This window comes from Bombus impatiens, unplaced genomic scaffold (genome assembly GCF_000188095.3).
Source record: "Bombus impatiens unplaced genomic scaffold, BIMP_2.2 scf_0517, whole genome shotgun sequence".
NCBI lineage: Eukaryota > Metazoa > Arthropoda > Insecta > Hymenoptera > Apidae > Bombus > Bombus impatiens.
The window spans coordinates 587,930-607,730 of NT_176936.1; the positions used below are offsets into that span (position 1 = coordinate 587,930).

The 19,801-nt window shown below is 41.8% G+C and overlaps 1 long non-coding RNA gene across 1 annotated transcript in view; it reads right to left on the reverse strand.

Annotated features, from left to right (window-relative positions):
* The window catches only part of LOC112213189, a 60,532-nt gene that overhangs the window by 30,172 nt on the left and 10,559 nt on the right, over positions 1-19,801 (reverse strand). The window lies entirely within an intron of this gene.

Sequence of the window (19,801 nt, forward strand, 5' to 3'; positions counted from 1 at the left end):
AAAGTCGAGAGGGTGGGATTCTAGTTAGCCACTACTATCAGTTACACTATTATCTCCAGTAGCTGCTATGGGGAAAAGCCCCGATTGTGTTTGTTGCGTTTACTTTATACCGGGTGTTTCACACAATCACCTTCCTATCCATGAAGAAAAGGATTGTACATGTTACACCAAACATTTTATCTCGTTATCTACTCATCTCTATAGACAATAATTCTGCATATCATTACAAATTCATCATCCCCAATTCCATCAACCTTAGCTTAAAAATCCCAAACTTTATTATATGAAAAAGAAAGCACGTCAGAAATCACTTGAAAATTTCACCAACTTCGAATCAGCCGCAGAGGCATAAACGAATTCCCATAGAACCGGAAGGCAAATCACGAACTAACGTCTGGCGAATATATTTCCAGCAGCCACCCCTTCGAGGAAAGAGTGGAGCATAATCGAGCGAGGCCAGTTAACCGAATCGTTTCCCCAAAATTACCGACGACAGCCTTTGACGCATCCACCCCTGTAGGATGCTTTTGAAATTACGAGGAGATTTCTTACGGGAGGCGAAAATCTCATTAGTAATTTGCACGGAAACTGGTCCGCGGTAATTAACGTATTTGCCGGGTTCTCGGTTCTCTCTCGCCGAGACAGATGCGGATATCTTTCGAACGCGATCAGTACACCCGTTATAGGCGTACCTATGCCCCGGGAAGGGATGAAGGTAATTAATTGCCATGGCAACGCGGAGCGGAGGCATTGAACGCCACCCCCGCGCGCTTTAACTGAAATATGGCGGCCCGTACGAATTCCTGCCGCTTGCTGGAACATGATTTTCCTAGGCAAACCGCGCCGGCATCGTTCCACAGTCCCACATACCCTGTGAAACGCAACCTTCTATGGAAAAAATCGTCCTTTGAAGATCGTTAAAAATAGAAAATTACTTTACTTTAAAAAAAATTAAAATCACCACTATTCTACTCTTAAAAACGAAATCCAAAAAACGACCCACCACGAACCAATTAAATTGAACGTCCCTTAATTAACAAACCTGTAAACAACACGCGCCTCGATATATCTCCCCTTCCTTCCCATAGAATCTCTCGCTCCAAGCCCTCCGCAATCTCCTCACCATCTCCTTTCAACCTCCAAGAGACACTTCGCCTCGACCAAGCAAAAGGAACGCAAAGAATCAAGACGTGCCTTTTCTTTTTTCTCCTCGGTCCTCCGCTTTACGACGCCCAACCAAAACGCTTTTTTCTGTCGAGCCTACTGCTCTTTACAGCTCTCTCCCTCTCTTTCTCTTTTTGTCTCTCTTCCTTTCTCTTTCTGTATGTGCGCGCATACCTGCGATACATGCCGTGTACACAACAGAACAGAGACTGGACGCGCTCGCGCGTACATGCTCGGTACAGAGAGAAATAACAAGGATGCTCGCCATAATGAAGACCTCAAGGCGCCGCACCTCGGCCGATAATTACAGGGAGCCAACCTTACAACCTTCTAAAGGCTTAAATGTTAAACGTTATACGTCCGGGCACCACTACGGTAGCTTTTATGCCCCGGCAACGCGCGGCTCGTTCTCCCCACCCCCGTTTCACCTCACTCTTTCTCTCTCTTTCACTCTCTCTTTGCTCCACCGTTTCCACCGTTCATCCCCACGTTCTCTCGTCCCTCTCTTTCGTAGCATCCCTCTCACGGCCCCCTTCGAGTCGATGCCGCAGCTCCAGAGTCGCATTTCTCATGGCGAGGCACCGAGGCCTACGAGCCGGCCAACAATGCACCAGCGGCTTTTCACGGATGCTGGAAGCACCGTATAAATATCGTTTCTTTGACGTGGAAAGATTTCGCGGCCGTGCTCTTTAATTACGTCCGTTTTGTCGGCCTTGGACTGTGGCAATTACGCGGCCACCGCATCGTGATCCACCGATGATGCTGGTGGGTGCTTCAAAGGGACCAACGTGGAGTGTTCCGAAGCTCGTTCTGGGGAATTTTCGAGTCGACGATGATGATTGATAGACCGCTAGAAATGATGAATAGGGGGAGGTAGGGTGTCGTCGAACAAGGGGATTGATAATAGGCTTCAGAGAAGCGTAGGCGAGGGTTGAAGCACAAATGTTAGAGAAGACGTGTATTAACCTTCCAAGTCCTCAGTTATATTATCGTTTATCTGTTTAAAGCAACTTTTGTTCGAAACGCTTGGTAACTATGTTCAAATATATTCTAACAAATACTTGTTAACCCCTTAACCTACAACTACGAGCATTACCCGTAGTACGATAATCGGGCCAAACGTAAATATTACGGGCATAGCCCGTGGTAGATGATCGTACCAAACGTAAATATTACGGGCATAGACCGCAGTACGATGATCGGGCTAAATATAATATATAATATGATATATAATAGCTTGTTTTCGTTCTCGGATCAAAATTCTTGAACGTAAATCGTAGATTAAGGGGTTAAGGACAATATTTTCTAGAAAGTATAAAATTTAATTAATTTACATTATTTTTGCTTCTGATATCTACCTTGCTTGCGTAGAACGCATAAAAGAAATTGCTACACCGTGAAAATTAATCACAGTAGCAAATATTTTCAGGATTATCAATTCGACAACGAAAGAACCACTTTCCCGGGCGTACGATGAAACTTCTGTGTAATTATATGTGATATCTCTAACTATGAGCACTGACATCATTTTATAAGACGTCGAAGGACTCGACTAGGTATTTAACATTCCTTACTGCTTCCTATAAATTAGATCATATGGAAGCTATTAAAAATCGATCAAACACTCGTGTTCTAATACTCGTGATAGCGTATGTGAAGAAAATGCATATCGGATCGAGATCTGTGACAATCACTTTAGCCAGATCCCGAGGAATTAGAATTCCCTTGAATTGAAGCAAATTGATGATGAATAATAGCATCGTCGATTTGAGTCTTAAAATAACATCTGCCAGAAGAAGAAGAAGAAGAACTGTATCTCCCTGGTGTTGGTGAACCGAGGGAAAAAGGATGAAAAGAAAAACTATAAGGAAGAGGAGAAATAAAAGCGGCATAGTCGGACAGAACAAAGGAACGACCGTCGGTACCGCGTATACACGAAATTAAAATAAACGGCGGCAAGAAGGCGTGCTTTTACCCTTTTCTTTCTTTCCTTCTCGTTCCCGTTCCTTCGCTATTACCGTCGGCCTTCTCTGCCAATTTTATTGTGCTATTTAAACCCTTTCGCGGCCCCGGATGACCACTCGCAGAGCCGACAATTCTGCGAGCGGTTCGTCGACGAGCAACTTTGCGGCCTGCATCGAGAATATGGCGCGAGCTTAGGGTTGATATACAATTGCGGCATTGCAGTCAAAAATGGAAAAATGGAAAAAGCCAGATTTTTTTTCTAAATTTGATCTTATACCGTTAATCTTCTCCAATAAGCTGTATTAATGGCACAAAAGTAGAAGAATTCATTTTGGTTTCCAAATGAAACCTACATAAATCAGTGTTTGTTCGATACCTCGATTTACGAGCGCAGTTGTCATTATAATTTGTTAACGATCTTCTACTTGCTATATCGATAAAGATGAGTTTGATGAAAAAAATGATAGAAAATCTATAACTTTTTATAGATACGCGTGTGTTCCATATATTTGATAGAGATATGACTGAATAACAAATATGCGTACTCCTCGTGTTATGAAAACAAGGATCAATTCTCGATTGTAATTTATACGGGACCTGGGAATAACTTATGCACGCGATGCCGCAAATAAAATTTGGTTCGATAATTTGATGAAGCCGTATTCATTATGAAATTCTAAATTAAACTAATTGTCGAGATAAAATCAAGTTGCAACAATCGCATGTATTTAATATACCTATCATATCGCTTTCCCTGGAACAATCTGCTGGGAACAAAGTGAACAGCGGTGGAACAGGAATTAATTATATACGCAATCACGTTAGCAACCGATGAAACGTACAAATATCCAGATCACGCATAGATCTACTTTAGAAACAATTCCTACAAATGATCTTGAATGTAAATTAACACGAGGTAAAAGGCTACTGACGATAAATACATCCTTCCAATTCCACCTCAAAAAACATTAAGTTAAAATGTTCCGGAAACCACAGCGCTCATTATCAACTTCGGTACGAAAGAAATCCGGTAATCAGTCGGGCGCAAAATTAAAAGGAGGTAGAAGGTTGCAGGAAGAGTAGAGGACGTCGATTCTTCACGACGCTAATGCGTTTCGATAGGAACAGACGAAAACGACGATCGGCCATTTGCATCGCGAGGGAAAGCAGCGTTACACCATTAGCGTTAATCCGGCTATGAAATAAATCAAGCCGGAATAATGACCGGCCGGCTAAGGACAGTCGATTATGTCCGGGAATAATTTAGCAGGGTACGATAGAGACACCTGACGACAAAGAAGACGGAATCCAGCGGTAATATCAATTCGAGTACGTGATTCACTCGGGATTCACGGCGTGAGTCTTGGCATCGAGATGAAGATAAAGTCGATTCCCGGTCGGTCGAGATGAAAGCCGAGCGTCCCGGGGCGTCCGACACCTTGTTAGACGAGTTGGAGCATGGCACCCCTCGAGGAAACGACCATTTGTTACGAGCATCCTTTCATTCTACCCTTGGTCACCTCTTTTCTTCTCGGCCTCCCCCTCCCGCCCCGCTGTCCACTCGTCGTTCCTCGTGAAACGGTGAATCTTCCTTAAGCTCGAAAGAGCTCGACCGAATTTACACCGATCAACCCCCTCGTTCCCTCCCTTTCCAGCCAATAGAATGTCTTCCACAAGATGGCTTATTGACTTGGGATAATACAGTCTTATTGAGTTGGAATTCTCTGATGAAGTTACGAAGGAAATTTTCTAGAGGTAGAGGTAATGATTAAGAAATCCAAAAATGGTAGAAAGCGTTAAAAAATTTGATAGACGTTGTATCTTTTAGTTACATAAATATTTGTTCTTTGATAGGGGAAAAGTAACTGTCCATGAAAGAGTCTTTATTGCATATTCTAAACTCCTTACAATTTATAGAAACATATTTGTCTAAAAGACGAAGCATTGTACGAGGAAAAATTATTCTACCATCTCGTCCAGTTTCGAGCTATAAAATTTGTATTACCGTGTATAAGCAAATAGATATTTTTTGCTTACCAATAGTTATCTTTACAGCAATATATATATATACCAGTAGTTTAGTTAATCAGAAAATTATATACTTTGTACGTCAATCGTTAAACAAAACATTATGAAAAGTGGAAGATAAAGATGTTAAATTGTACTTCGTGCTGCAAAATGCAATAAAGAAAATTGTTCAATTTAATTCCGAATTTAGTATAAGAATTTCTACACTGAAATTGACATATATTATACGCGTTGGTTGTTGAAAAATAAATTCGCTACGACCATCGTTCGGATGATTCGAGAAACCGCTACGTAAATTGTGTTACCAGCAATGCAAGGGGCCACGCTTAAGCGTATGCAAAGCACATGTAACCATTGGATTGACATAATCATAAGGAGTGAAGGATGCAGTTATAATCGCATCCAACGTTTCACTGTAATTTGCTTTTTACCAAGCTGGCATATTACATATTTAAGCAACAACCGATGGTTCGTGTAATGATAAAACAGCAGGCTTCGAAATAACATAAATCATCCGATCGATGATTATTCGCGAGCCGATGGCAAAAAAGAAGTCGTTTCGTCTCTTTCTACCTTCCCGAAATCCTACATGCTCTTCGGAAATGGTCCGTTAATAAAAAGTTAAAAAGAAGAACGAGACACAAAGGAACGTTTTAAATCAGGCACTTTGGTTAAATTTAACGAGCTCGAAAACCCCCTAACGTAGGAACGATAATCGCAATGTCAAACGTTGCGTCGTGTGTTCCATATTTTGCCCTTTTTCACAAGAGCGTAATTATAGAAGCAAAAGAATTATTTATGGCGAAAGTTAACAAACGTGTTTATATACACCTTCGTCCATAAATATCGAGACACTTTCAGAAAAATTAGGTAAAATCGAATAATTATCTTGTTGGCTGCTTCGAACGTTAAACAACCTATCTCTGTTCCATGATATAATAATTCTATATTTTCTATTATATCTTCTACTTGACTCTGTACTAATTACAAGGCTGCAGATCTCTAATGAATTACAACGCCTTTCCCTCCTAAGTAAACCGACTTTACAAATAACAGAGCGTTAATCGAACCTTCCGAAATGCCAAATTTTTTTAAAAAAAACCTAAATCACTTTCTAAAACTTCCTATAAATCATACACTGTACATATTTTACAAGTTCGCGTTACAAAAACGCACGTGGAAGTAACATGTGGCGCAGCGTCTGTAGGCAAACTCGCGTATTTCGGGGGTTGCAATGCGGCCCATTCGGACAGGAGTCACCTCGTAAGTAACCTCGAGTAAATCAGTACCCAAGGTGGCTGTAAATCTGTCCCCCTGGAGTAGAGTCGCGGCGTCGGCAACACGATGGAGCAGAGCGCGCTGCTCACCCCTTGTACGCGGCCTGTAAGGGCTCATAACGGCCGGCGGACAAGTGTTATGGTATGGCTTATAAGTGAATGCCACCCTCTAATCGGAAAATACGAGCTCGATTGTCGAGCGAGGGTGGAAATTCTCCTCGTCCTTTTCTCTCTTACGTACTCCACCTATAACTCCCCCTCTCTTTGGTGGTTGCTGGTTTTTTAAGCGTCTCCTTTATGAACTTTGTTCTGTCTCTTTTTTTTCTGTCTCACCCTCGTCTATGATTTTTTCCCTTCTCTGTTTTTCCTTCTTTTTTTTCTAAATGATACGCGTGACCCAAGCACACCGAACAACGTTCCTTTTATGGCCGAATTTGTAACTTTAAATTGGCGGCCTCGCGCCACCACGCTGCCCCGATCCAAGAGGTTTCCGCACCGTGAAATTTCGTGGTTTTTTTTACGGCCTGATTTACTGGATCACGGCGGGTGAGGAGGCGGGCAGAGTGACTTTCGAACGCCGCGATTTTTCGTGGATTTATGGCCTGCCGTCTTGACGACCTCGGAGATTATTAATACGAATATCGCTGTGGAGGAGATAATTCTTTCCCTTGCCTTTTTTATTTCATCCTTGTTTATATGTCTAGATTTCTCGATATTAAATTCTATAAAAAAAAAGTATTTAATCTCGAATAGACGCTTCATACCTTCTTTCATCTTAATAGATCTATGGGCAAAACATTTTTCTGAGACGAACGAATTCTACATTGATTCCTTCTTTTTAATATGCTGGTCCGTATGGAAGAGGTAACGATTCCAAAAATATAAGATACTGAATAATAGTCGGTTCGAACGATCAGATTTATCTGTAATGGAGAAAAAGTGGAACAACATTTACGCTAATGGAAGTCACCGTTACAACGTCACAACGTCACAACGATCTCAAGCTTAAGTCGAAATTAACGTCGATATTGCGAAGGAAACGCTTGAGAGGCGCGAGACGAGCAAAAGGCACGGCTTAGCACCCTCGTTCCAGGCAACGGTAAGCTCGTTCGGATGATTTGCTAAGCCCGCTAACAAATAGAAGGATAGATGGCGACGTTCGAGCCCTGCCAGACGCCAGTAACCCCGGAACAACCGCACGACCATACCCACCCTCGATGATACGACGAATTACACGCGGATCAGGGCCGCTCTGAGCTTCCATTCGATACACTAGACTATGACATTATATCGTATCGAGCGACTCGACTCCTTATGGTTCCCAAGATGATACCAGGATAAAGGAATCAGAGCGGAATTCGACGCTTTTGTCACGCAATGGGGTAGGTAATGTCGTATCGTAAACGGATTATGTTTTATTGTCAACTTTCCTGATATTAAATCGTCGTTGCAAAAAATAAACATCCAGACATCGTTCTTATATTAAATGATTAATATCGTTAACATAATCAGTCAACGAAACTAGATTTTTGAATTAATTCGATGGTAGAAATAAATTGTTGCAAATTTTATGGAACCAATCTGTAAGAAACTCATAAATATTCGTCAATTGAATCTGTCCATCGCAAGAAATTCATTCATTGATATCCTCAGTATTTAATTCATAAGTATCATTTAAATGTAAAATTCCTATTAAGAGATCGATACATGATTTATCCATATTTGTTTTCAAGGATACTCGAGCCTTTTACAAAATAGTGATTCAGAAAAGTGATTCAGCTCAGTGAATGAAAAATTATTTTTTGAATAAGCGTATTGGATGATACTTCCGTAGCGAGAAGGGAACGATTTTCCATATGTTCCTGACTATCGTCAGCAGCTAATTTCCATATTCCTAGGTGATTCGTCGACCCCTCGATGATACGGGGACCGGTATTAAATTATCCGCTTCTACGTGCAAACACACCGCATAATGGCGTGCGCTGAAACGCAAATAGAGCGAGCCACGGCCGATTCGACGTAAGGCATCTCTCGGCTATCTCCGCACGAGAGAGCGATCGTTCGCTTTCGCGAAAAGGTTCCACCTCGTTACCGGTTTCCAAGCTCGAGGAGAGGAGCTGGCGAAGAGCCAATTACGGGCACGCGATCCTGAGGAGACGCGCGAGAATTCTCGTCAGAGTTTCCGCGAATATTTCATATGCGATAGGATCAGTGAAAACGCGAGTCTTATCTAACTCATAGACGATATTCTCCGACGAAGAAAATTGGTTCGAGAAGCGGTGGCTACTGCTTCGATTTTCGACATCAGTTGATGATGAAAGAAAAAGATTATGTATATAATCGATAAGAATGTGTATGATCGATGATATAATCGATAAGAAAATACTATTATCACGATTCTCTAAAGTTAAAAATAGCAGGAAGAAAACTTTGAACAGAATTAAATGGGTTGATATTTTATTTAGTTTAATCAAAATTGTGCGGGGGTGGGGTGTGAAGTATTCTTTTAAGATTCCTCGAGTCGTTCTGAAACATAACGAGGCGCACCATTAATGCTGACACGAGCGTGTTCCGTGGCAATTAGCAACAAAATTAATTAGCCTGTTATCTGATAACAGGACAGCCTATAGGGACGACAAAGTGTTCTTCAGAGATTACGGACTAAGAAATATTTGTTAGCCTCATTTTTTAAAGCGAGAGGTACAGAGATAAGCCAGAGAAAAATATGATATCCTTCTTGATCACTTTTTCATACGAACAAAAAATAAAAAGCATCCCTGTACGATAGTTAAGAAACGGTCCTAACAAGAATGAAAAAGTCGTAATCGCGATTTGACAAGGGATCGTCATTAACTTCTTCGTTGTTAACTAAAATAATGAAAAATAGTTTTAAAATGTTCCATGTTATGTATATATATATTTTTTTTTTTACTTTCAACAGCGAAAGGCTTAAATCTACCCTCGATCCGATATCTAAACGCGTCTCATTAACGTTATAATTAACTGAGATATTTTCCAGCACGGCGAACTTTCAATTATCAGGCACACACACTTCGTGTTCCATTAAACGATCGGACCAACGGGACGACCGACGAAGTTTAATGAAATGATAGAATTTATATGGAATTTCCAAATCGAAAGCAGCCGTTTCCAAAGGATTCCATTTCTATAGGTCTGACCAACGAAGAAAAAGGAAATACGATTATCGTTAAGTTTTGACACGCCCCGGGCATGCCGACCAAGCGAATTCAACTTGTGGAAATCCCAACAGATTGCCACGGGGGTTTGTCGCCCGTCGGTGGCTCCCTTTTCATGGTGGTTTCCTCATAAATAAAAATAACCATCGCACCCCTCGAGGGATGCGTATACGCGATATCGCTTTCGTGTCTTCTCACCCTGCTGCTCGAAATCAGAAAGAATCGTCGCGCTTCCTTTCTTTCTTTCTTCTTTCCTCTCTTTCTTCCTCCCTTTCTTCTCTCCTTCTCGATGGTCTATTCCTCTTCTATAGATATTTCCTTACCAGAAATATTTCCATTTCTCGATAATTTCTACGCCACGTCAGAAACTTATTTCTTACTGACACTTTATATTATTTCCGAGGACATTTTAACGCTCCCAAGAATTATTTCTTTGCCCTTTTCACTATAGCACAACTTTGTTTCGTTATTGTACTATTACTTTACAACAGTCACTGGCTTTTAGTTCGTTCACTAAAACGGTAATCGATAGTCATAAAACAAATTCAGTTACGAAGTCCGGTTCAAGATAAAACATAAAAAGATGAAATAATTAAATATTCCACCCAAATACGAAAAACACGAAACCACGTAAAATCCCACGATTCAACGTAATCACGTTCTTCGTCACTGCGACGAGCACAGCTTTAACACAGCCGTTAACGAGATCAAAAACGCGCGGCATCCAAACACCGAACCGTATAAAATCGTTTAAAAAGCAACCGGAGACCAGATAGAGACAGAGAGGGGAGGGTTTGTCTTTAACGCGTATGCACTTGTCCATATGGTCCTGGTGCCTCGTACGCGATAACAGCAAAGGGGATCCGTTATTCTCGTGGTCCTAGTGTCCCGGTGTCAGGAGGGTAGAGACGCCCCGTTATGGCACCCATGGGAATTCGGCCGCGGGCTACGCAACGAATTCGACCCTCTCTATGGCTATGTAGATACACGTATTACGGGATTTTCAAGCTGATTCTCCACGTGGACTTTTGCCATCTAGTCCCACCTCGATGGCACCCCTTCACCACTCCAATAATCTTTTCGCTACTCTGTTCATCTTCTTCCATCCATCCGATGTTCATAGTCCAGCTTGATCCTGTCTTCGTCTAGCTCTTTCCTCGATTTTCCCTCGCTTTTCCCCTCTCTTTCGTCCACTCAGAATGCGTTTACTTGTGGGTCGAAGTCCTGCCAAGACCGCAAGGATAACATCCCCCAGGGAGAGGCTTGGCCAGGGGAGGTGACCAGCCCCGCGGTCAGCCACCGATACCGCACACCAAAAGCCAGAGAATTTGCCAACCTGGCGAAAATATGTTTGGGATTCGTTCTTCTCTCTGTTCGCCGCAATTCCTGAACACGACGTGCTAGCTGCGGGGTGAGATCGTCATGGAATCTACTTTACGAGTCGGTAGATTGAACCATTTTCCAATGGCCAGGCTGACCTCGCTGCGCTCTGGAGATGCCTTTTTTTCGGGGCGAAACAAGGAACACGGGTTTCTCGAATATGCTGGAAATTTTTGGCGCTGGACGCTTTTTTTATTAGATACTGTGACAAGTTACTTTGGAAATAATATTCGAAAGCTGATTCGCAAATTTATTGCAACAAAATACTAGGATTTGAAAATATGTTTCTAAATGATACAGGGTAATTCAATCGAATTGAATAATTTGAATCCCCGGTAAAAATAATAATTTTTCGTTTAAATATAGGTACATATATCGCACAAGTTATGCTTATAAAAAATATGATATTTGGTGTCCTAAAGAAATTAACTTCGAGAACAATGCTCATTTCTCTTCTCAAAAGTGGTTCCAATTCTCTTTCCAAAAAATCCTCTTAAAAAATACTTACATTCTCATATGTTAAACAAGAATCAATCGGCAGAGTTTCGAGTTTCTTCACCACGATAAAATCTGTTTCCAGCAATATGGCGAGCGTAATCGAAGCACTTAGTAAAAAAGACCATTAAGTTGCAAGTTCCATGTACGCTTGTAGCCGCGTGATCCACGAAAAGCATCGAGTTTGTGGGCGTAGGCGAGCCAATTTAAAAGGCTAATTCCCTGACGGAAGCCCGTGGGATCCTCCTCCGACCTCCCTTTGTCGCCCTTCTTCGCTTATGGAGAAAACTCGCCCCGGCCAGACGATGGGGTGGCATCCAGCTCAAAAGTAAACCAATTTCGTGGCTTGTTTAAAGCCGAAGCCAGATAGGACGTCGACGAGGCCACGGTCCCCCGAGTTATTTCGCGTAGGTAACGCGCCGTGAAATTACGATGATACGCGAATCAATGGATTTCCAGGCCCCGCTCTCTTCCTGCCCTTTTCGCACGCGTGAGAATGCCTGGGAATTTCGATGATCGATCTGCCGGCCGCCTTCGGGGAGACGCAAGCCACGATTCGATGATCTCCAAGATATCCCGCCATTTTATAGGTTAGTTTATTTTTTAAGGAGCTTCATGCGAAATTAAGTGTTCTTGTGAATGAGAATAATCGGCAAACTTATAAAAGTTGATGGTTCTTGTTGAAAGAATTGCAAAGTATCTTGCTTGTCTCCCATGGAAATTTCTACATTTTCTTTTTTATGTGTCACAAAGAATTGGAAGTTTTCTATTTGGTCTTTTATTTTTCCTATGTTACAGATAGATTCTTATGAGACTTAACGTTTTAGAGTATGATATGAATATTCTCTTGGAAACGAGTTTTGCAACATGCTGTTTATTTTATTTTTCAAGGTTCTTATATTTATACGTTACTTCCATCATTTTCTTAAATTCCGGTATTTGGCATTCATTTTTATTAACCCCAACTTTATTAAACCTATCATATAAGGAAAGTACATTTTCCGTTTAATATATCAAAAGAGCGAATCACGAGTATATTAGTTCCAATCGCGTTCACCTCGTAAAATAATCACCTGGAACCTCTAGTGGAGAGAAACATATCGATCAGCTGGTTGTATCGTTAGGTATTTCTGCTCGTAACGCTCGAACGTGAGAAATCGTGGTGAGCGTGGCTAAGCGGATATCGAGTTCTCGCTAACGAGGCCGGAGGATCCTCCGCTCGTGTCAGGTCGTCCTGATCAAACACATTAGTCTTGACTTCCGGTCGAGCGTGCCAAAGTGGGGCTACGTCGATGAGAGTCTATTGTCGCCATGTGCACCTCGCGCTGCTCCTCGTTTGCCGAGGAAATGGGAAAGTCGAGTGGCTCTCTCAACCCTCTATTGTCAACCGAATAGGGCCTATCTTTCGATATTTCCTGTGTCAAAAAGAACCATTGTCGCCGAATGACGATTGCTCGTGATGAGCAAGTATTTTGACTGTTGTATGCAGGCTGGCATAGTGCCATAAGTGGCTAGATGTAATGGTGAATTTACGATGTATTTTGAACTTTCAGGAATTATATTTAAGTGATCAAAGTTAAGCTAAGTTTAAGTTTCAACAAACTTTTAATAAAATTTTCATAAAATTTTCGGATTATTCTAATTCATGTATTAACGACTGCTGACATATTATTTCGTGTTTCTATGATTAAAGTATTGTAAGTTCGTGCAGACCTATTACGAGCAACAGGGAAACAAATATTTCAATAGAAAACTATTTTCGTCTTAAAATCTTAATAGTTTCTCGATTGTGAGAAAATAATTTAAATTTTAATATTACTAGATATAATTAATAATTTACGGATTAATTCTAAACAAAGATCATAGAAATAACTAAAAGCACCGAAGAACACATATACTATTCCTCTAACGTCGAAACTCGAAAGTGGAAAAATAAAAGGGGGAGGCCGGTAATGGCGAAACGAATTTTGCAAGAAAATCGGAGAGCAATTCGGCCATTTCTCTTTGTGCTGCATAACTTTGCATGGCACCATCTTTATCGCACTCGTGGGAACACCAGGCTGGCCGTAGATCACCGGCGCAATATTGTGCAAAACGCGGCTACACGTTTCTCTCTCTGATCCTCTGCCTTTGCCTCGTTGCTTCTGCTATATTTCTCTTCCGTGGTCGCGCTTTATCCCGTGAATTTCCCATACACCGGTCTCTCTTGCTCATGGGAGTAGCTACATTCAATGTGCCGGCCATATCTCAGCAACGAGAGACACTTTAATGAAAAATCATACGGCGAATGCACGTACCGCTGGGTATAGAGCAAATATTTCAGCGGGAATGAGATTTTAGACGGGAATAAATAAGGAGTTAGAGCATCCACGGCCGATCGTCGCCATTTTTCCCTGGTCGGATGGAAATCGCGGCTTCATGGGATTTTTCTTCTTTTTTTTTTTCATAGAGAAAAAGTTTCGTCGCGGGGAATCGCTGGCAATTATGCCATCTCTCTGTTTCTGCTTCACGTAACCTGATATTCAGACTCTGTTTATTTAATTTTTACGCAATACTTGCTTTACGCGTCTAATAGAAGCATTGTATATTTTATTGAAAGAGATGATATTTTTACTTGAATCTATTTAACCGACCTAAGTCCTCTATAGTAATAAGAAGAAACAATTTTCAAGTATTATAAAGCGCTACTATTTAAACTTTCAGAAAACGTATTAATTCCAGGTTTATTTTTTGAAGGAAAATATATGAATTATCCCTTAAATCTATCTTTCAATTCCATATTTAAATCCCAAACGTTATCCTTAGAAATCATTCTCTATAATTTTCCCAGTAACCCCTTACCTTCCTACATCCACATTTCCTAACACGAATTATCTCACCATCTCCAGCTTATCCGTGCACGATTCAATAATCCGGCTGGAAAAAAGTAACCACGAACCAAGCTTAACCAACGATATTCGACGAGCTAGCGCACACAATTCGGTGTTGTTCGGGGATCGTGCCGTCTTTCCATCGTCTCCCTGTGTCTCATTACCATGATTATTACTGTGCAGCGACGGCACGGCGTCGTTTTCCAATTTTCCCCGAAGCCCCAGCGAACTCCGGCGCGGTACGCCACGCAAGAAGAGGAAAAATTAGCTTATCGCGGACAATAATCCCGATTCCCATGAGAGAAGCCGGCTACACACCACGGTGGGCGTGCGTTCGCGGATTAGGGAACATATTTCGTAATCCGCGATAGATATGGGACCGAATATTCGGCTACCCTACTTACACGATGCCGGAGCAACCCCATCAGGGGTGGAACGCGAATCCAGGCGAATTATTATTACGAAGATCCTCATGTATCTCAATGACGCATCGCTTCACACGGGACTTAAGGTTTAATGGACTGCTGGCCCTCTCCTTCCTGGCCCGGTGTTTTGCCGGGGCCTGGTCACCCCATACGTGTCTGTTGGCCTGTTTCCGACTCGGAGGGAGAGAAAGACGGACAGGAACACGTGAAACGCGTGAAATCGTGGTAATTTCGCGACCACAAGATGCGAGCGTGTAAGGTTGATAGGACTGACGTCGTCGAGGTTGAATTGGGTAACGAGATTGCGGGGTGACGTGGGACGAAACGGCCAACGGTGGGGTAGCTTTTTGACGGGAGGGCGCTTCGCGTGACGTGGGGCCATTTCACAGAGTCTTTTCTTGGGAATAATCGCTGGGTGATGTTTTATTTCACTGTCAGAGCGGAGGAAGTTAACCTTGTAATTAAAGTGTAAATTATGGAAATTATTTAGTCGTAAGACAAAGTACTGTAAGCAAAACAATCTTATTTTGACGGATGTGTTTACCTAGGAAATATTCTTATCAATTGTTAGGCCTTTAATGTTGTAATCGCCGCGAATGAAATATTTTAACATACGAAAGCATACTAATCTCGAAATCACAATTCTCCCAAATGTAAGACTCGTACCATCTCTCCCCTGATTGTAAGTTCTACAAAAATAAAAACCCAGAATTCCTAAATAAAAAATTAGAGTAACTTGATATTCAAGAACGTGCAAAACCGTTTCTAAAGAAATCAGTTAATTCTTTTACACGAAAGACGTTGGGAAAAATCGAAAGAAGTGAAAAAAGAGAAAAAATAATCGCCAGCCTATTGCCTCTCCCTGCGAGGTAATCTCCCCCATGATCGTGCTGCGATCTAAAAATTCGCGCCACGAACGAGATAATACAATTACTGGTATCATGTTAATCAGACCGCGCGAGAATGAAACGATCCTGCACATCCGGGCAGAAACCACGGAGATAGGCAGGAAGGAGAAAGGAAACGTCGTTGGTATTAATCCATACGAGAGGCGAAGGAACTCGTCGCGCGGCCACGGTGTGCCTTAATTAACGAGATTTTAAAAATGCGATGGCAATTTCAATCCAGCCCGACTAACTTCAGCTCCGAGGGTAATTCTATTAGGCAGTGGCGTAGCATCGTAAAGGGTTGAGAGCGAGAGACAGACGGACAGACAAAAAGAGAGGGAGGGGAGAAGCATAGTTGGAGAAAGAGAGAGACAGACAGACAGATAGAGAGGCGGAAGGAGAAAGAACGGTGGCAGGGGTGTACTGCCCCCTGGGGCACCCTCACGCTAACTGGCTGCGACTGTGCCACGGACCCCTTTACGATTCTGACTTAATTTATGTATCATCCGAGAGTTAAGTAATTTCTCCTCACGAATTACCTCCATCCCGCTGACTGAACGAATTTCTTCTTATGCTTTCTTCGCCCGTTCTTATTCATTCGGAACATCGCTGATGTTCTTGCGTGTCATAGTGTGCACGTCCGTGGTTCTTCTTGTGGGGATAGTAATTTTCTGAATCGCCTTTCGTTCGAATGTTTATGAGGTGTAATTCGGTAAAAGATTTTGGATATTCGCGATCGTTTACAGACGCAGGGCGACTGAATAATTTTACTTGGTATAGATATAATTATACGTGGAAGCAATTCATGGGTGTGCGATGAAAAATCTGATAAAAGGTTTCGTTTACAGAAATTAAATATTAAAATACAAATGAATCGTCCTACGTTAGTTCCTTCCTTTTTTTAAGAAGGTTTAGACAATTCCTAAAAGACTGTAACAAAAATTCTTATATATTGCAAGAACGAGTTAAATTTTTGTGTATTTTGCTTCAACAAGAACATGGACGACCGATCACCCATTCGTATCGCATAAATATATAAGGATTATTTTTAATTTAAGAAAAGGGGGAAGACCCCTGTCAGAAAGTTCGATCGACTTCTAAAATGAAAAAAAGAAAATGAATTTCGTTATTTCCACTTCGTCGTTTGTTGGCCTTGAACCGGTGGTAAATCGAAGAGGATAGAAGATTATTTAAAATTTCCTCAAACGCTCAGAGTGCGGATTCTACGGCGGTGCTCGGTCGGCTAATTAAAACGCGAGAAACTTTCGCGGCAGCCCCGAGGAAACGAGTTTAAATCTGTTTCAGACCAGTTTCCAACGAGCGGTGCCTTAGTGGCTCCCTCGTGGACCGTTTCCAACGTGACTACACCCCCAGCACTTTATTACGAGTCTAATCTATCTCGGTGCCGGCCAAAGGGAGGCAGGTATTTAACCCCGAAGCTAATTGTCTCTTTTCAAATTTCTCAAGAAACAAGAAAGAAATATTTCTCAACTTCAATTTCTATAAGCCTCGAAATTACTAGACTGTGGTTGTTTATGGAGATTCATATTCTTCCCAGCACGTCTAAAGAGATGGAATCGAAACGAAGATTTGTTTCTCGTACACTTTTTATATTTTTCTTTATGTTTCTTTACTTTTAAGATATGAAATTTATTAGTACGATTTCTGAACTTACGTGTGAATTTAGAGGGAAGCTTTTATTACAATTTTATGTTTGATTTGATGAAACATTGAAAGAAGGTTTCGATAACTATGAAACATTAACGTTAATTCTCACTGCTTTTCTATTTTTGCCGACTTATCAAACTTTACTATGGCTTCAATGTTGAACAGTCTATGGAAAAAATAATATAACAAAGCTGATGCCAAAAGGAAAATATAGAGAATAAAAGAGTGGTGGAGGTTCACCTGCCGGATTAAGTTATATCGATCGTAAGGTGGCCTCATCTTAAATGATTTAGGCATAGCGAGATCGAAATCAAAAATTGCCGATCGAGAGTCGCCGCTGATCATCCACAAAACATGTGGCGAACGTGAAACGTGTTCACGAGGGATGCGCCTGTTACGCTCATAATTACATCTTATACCAATGAGCAGTGAATTACCAGATAATATATTACCTCAAATTATAGGTGATAACCGACGGGACATTACGATCGCCACTTCGACCAGATGGGTCTATCGGTCCGTTTTCGGTGGCGATTCGCGCCACGGCATATGGAACCCCCATAAATATTCTTCAAACTTCCTGCTCATCGGCACTAGACCCTCTGAAATTCTCTTTCTTTTTCTATTTTCGTGACTAGCGTGGCCAACGTCGTTACAGCTTCTGTGAGATGCAAAATTTCAAAAATTCTTCAAATTCCGAGCGAAAAAGCTGAAAATCGTTTCAGGCACCAAAGGCATGATCTTGAAAGGGCAGAGGAATCCCAACCGATCTTAAAAACAGGACACGTGTTGCAAATGTTTCAAGAAAAATGCTCAGATCGTGTTCCAAGGATAGAAGTACCGTGTCTTTACCGCAGAATCTCTTTTTCTTGTCTTACATTGTTCTTTATGGTACTTTGAATCCTTTATTCTTAATGGAAGAACCGGCTATCTTCTAAATCTTCATGCGTTTCATATTTTAAAACATCCGCTTAACCACATTTCCATTTCGAGTGCACGGAGTTTCAGTACCATGAAACAACCAAGCTGCAACGAAGAGGAGTAGTATTCCAAGGAAACGTATCTTTAATACACCGCGCTATTTCGCGAATTCCGTGGATAGGAGATACTAAAAATACTTCATCGGGTGGTGCACCGCACTCTTTTACAGTTTTGTATTCCGACCAATTTCACCACCGTCGTTTTTTCGCGTTTACTCTTTACAGTTGCCGCTAACTGCGACTTTATAACAGGACGATTATAGTGAAAAGCTAATTTCCAACTAGCTGAGAGCTCGTCCTCTCTCTTCTCTTTCTCTCTTGCTCTCGCCTTCTCTACGCCCCTATTCCGCAGCTAACTTCGTTAATGTATAATCCGGGGTGGCTCCCCGGGGCTCCGTTGCCGTGATATAAAATCAGTAAGCTTTAGTAAATTTCGTTTAAACAATCCAGTAAACAATTTTCCGCCGCTCTGCACGGCAAAGTAACGGCACCCTGGTGGCACCTGTACGCCTGCAACACTTTCTACCCCCTGGCATTTACCCCTATCGTCGACCTCGTGCCACCACCACCCCCATCCTCTTTCGTACTTCGACGTTCTACTTCGTGGAAGAACCGCTCCTCCCAGACCAGTGTCTGTCATCCTGGGATTAATCTGGTTAAGCGTTCATAGGAAGTTGTTCCGCTTTGCACTGTTTTAACTATGCTTTCCACCAAACTGTTTGTCGTGAGTAAACACGTTTCGAGGATTCATCGAGAATTAGGAAAGGAGTATCCTAATTTGTTTAATTAAAATTTGCGATGATATCGATAGTAATCGAATTATCTCGGATGGATAGAATTTGCACAAAAATCATTTTTATTTAGTAGTACAATAACAGAAGCGAAATTTATCACGAGTTTCTGTTCCAATTGCGTTGCATTAAATAGCACGACAGAATCCGTGTTTGAAGAAATGAACAACGAACGCTAATGGATGATACATTTGAAATTACAAGCGAAATGTTCCAACGTATTTAGTTAAAATCAGTATACACAATTCCACATATAACAACGATAATCTCAAATATCGGAATTTTGTTCTCAATGCAAACGAAATCTGTCACAAATATTCCTCCTAATTGCGTGGCATTAAATTGCCGGACAGAATCCATTTTTCAAGAAGCGAACAACGAACAGCATTTTGCATCTGCAAGCCTTAAAAATCCACGAATTATTATTCACCCGGCGTATATTCCGGCAGACAGCATAGGTGAGCACAGATAGTGATAAAAGTATCTATAACTCAAAAAAAAAGTCACGGAGAAAGAGGCACAAATCATTGGGCGGGGGCGGGACGGGCAAAGGGTGCGAGCCAAGGGGGTTGGAGGGCGGTCTCCCGGGGGATATCGAACGTGGTCATAAATCGCAAATCAAAACGTGTCAAACGGGCCGGCCGCGAAATTAAAAGTGACGGGCGAGCGGCGTG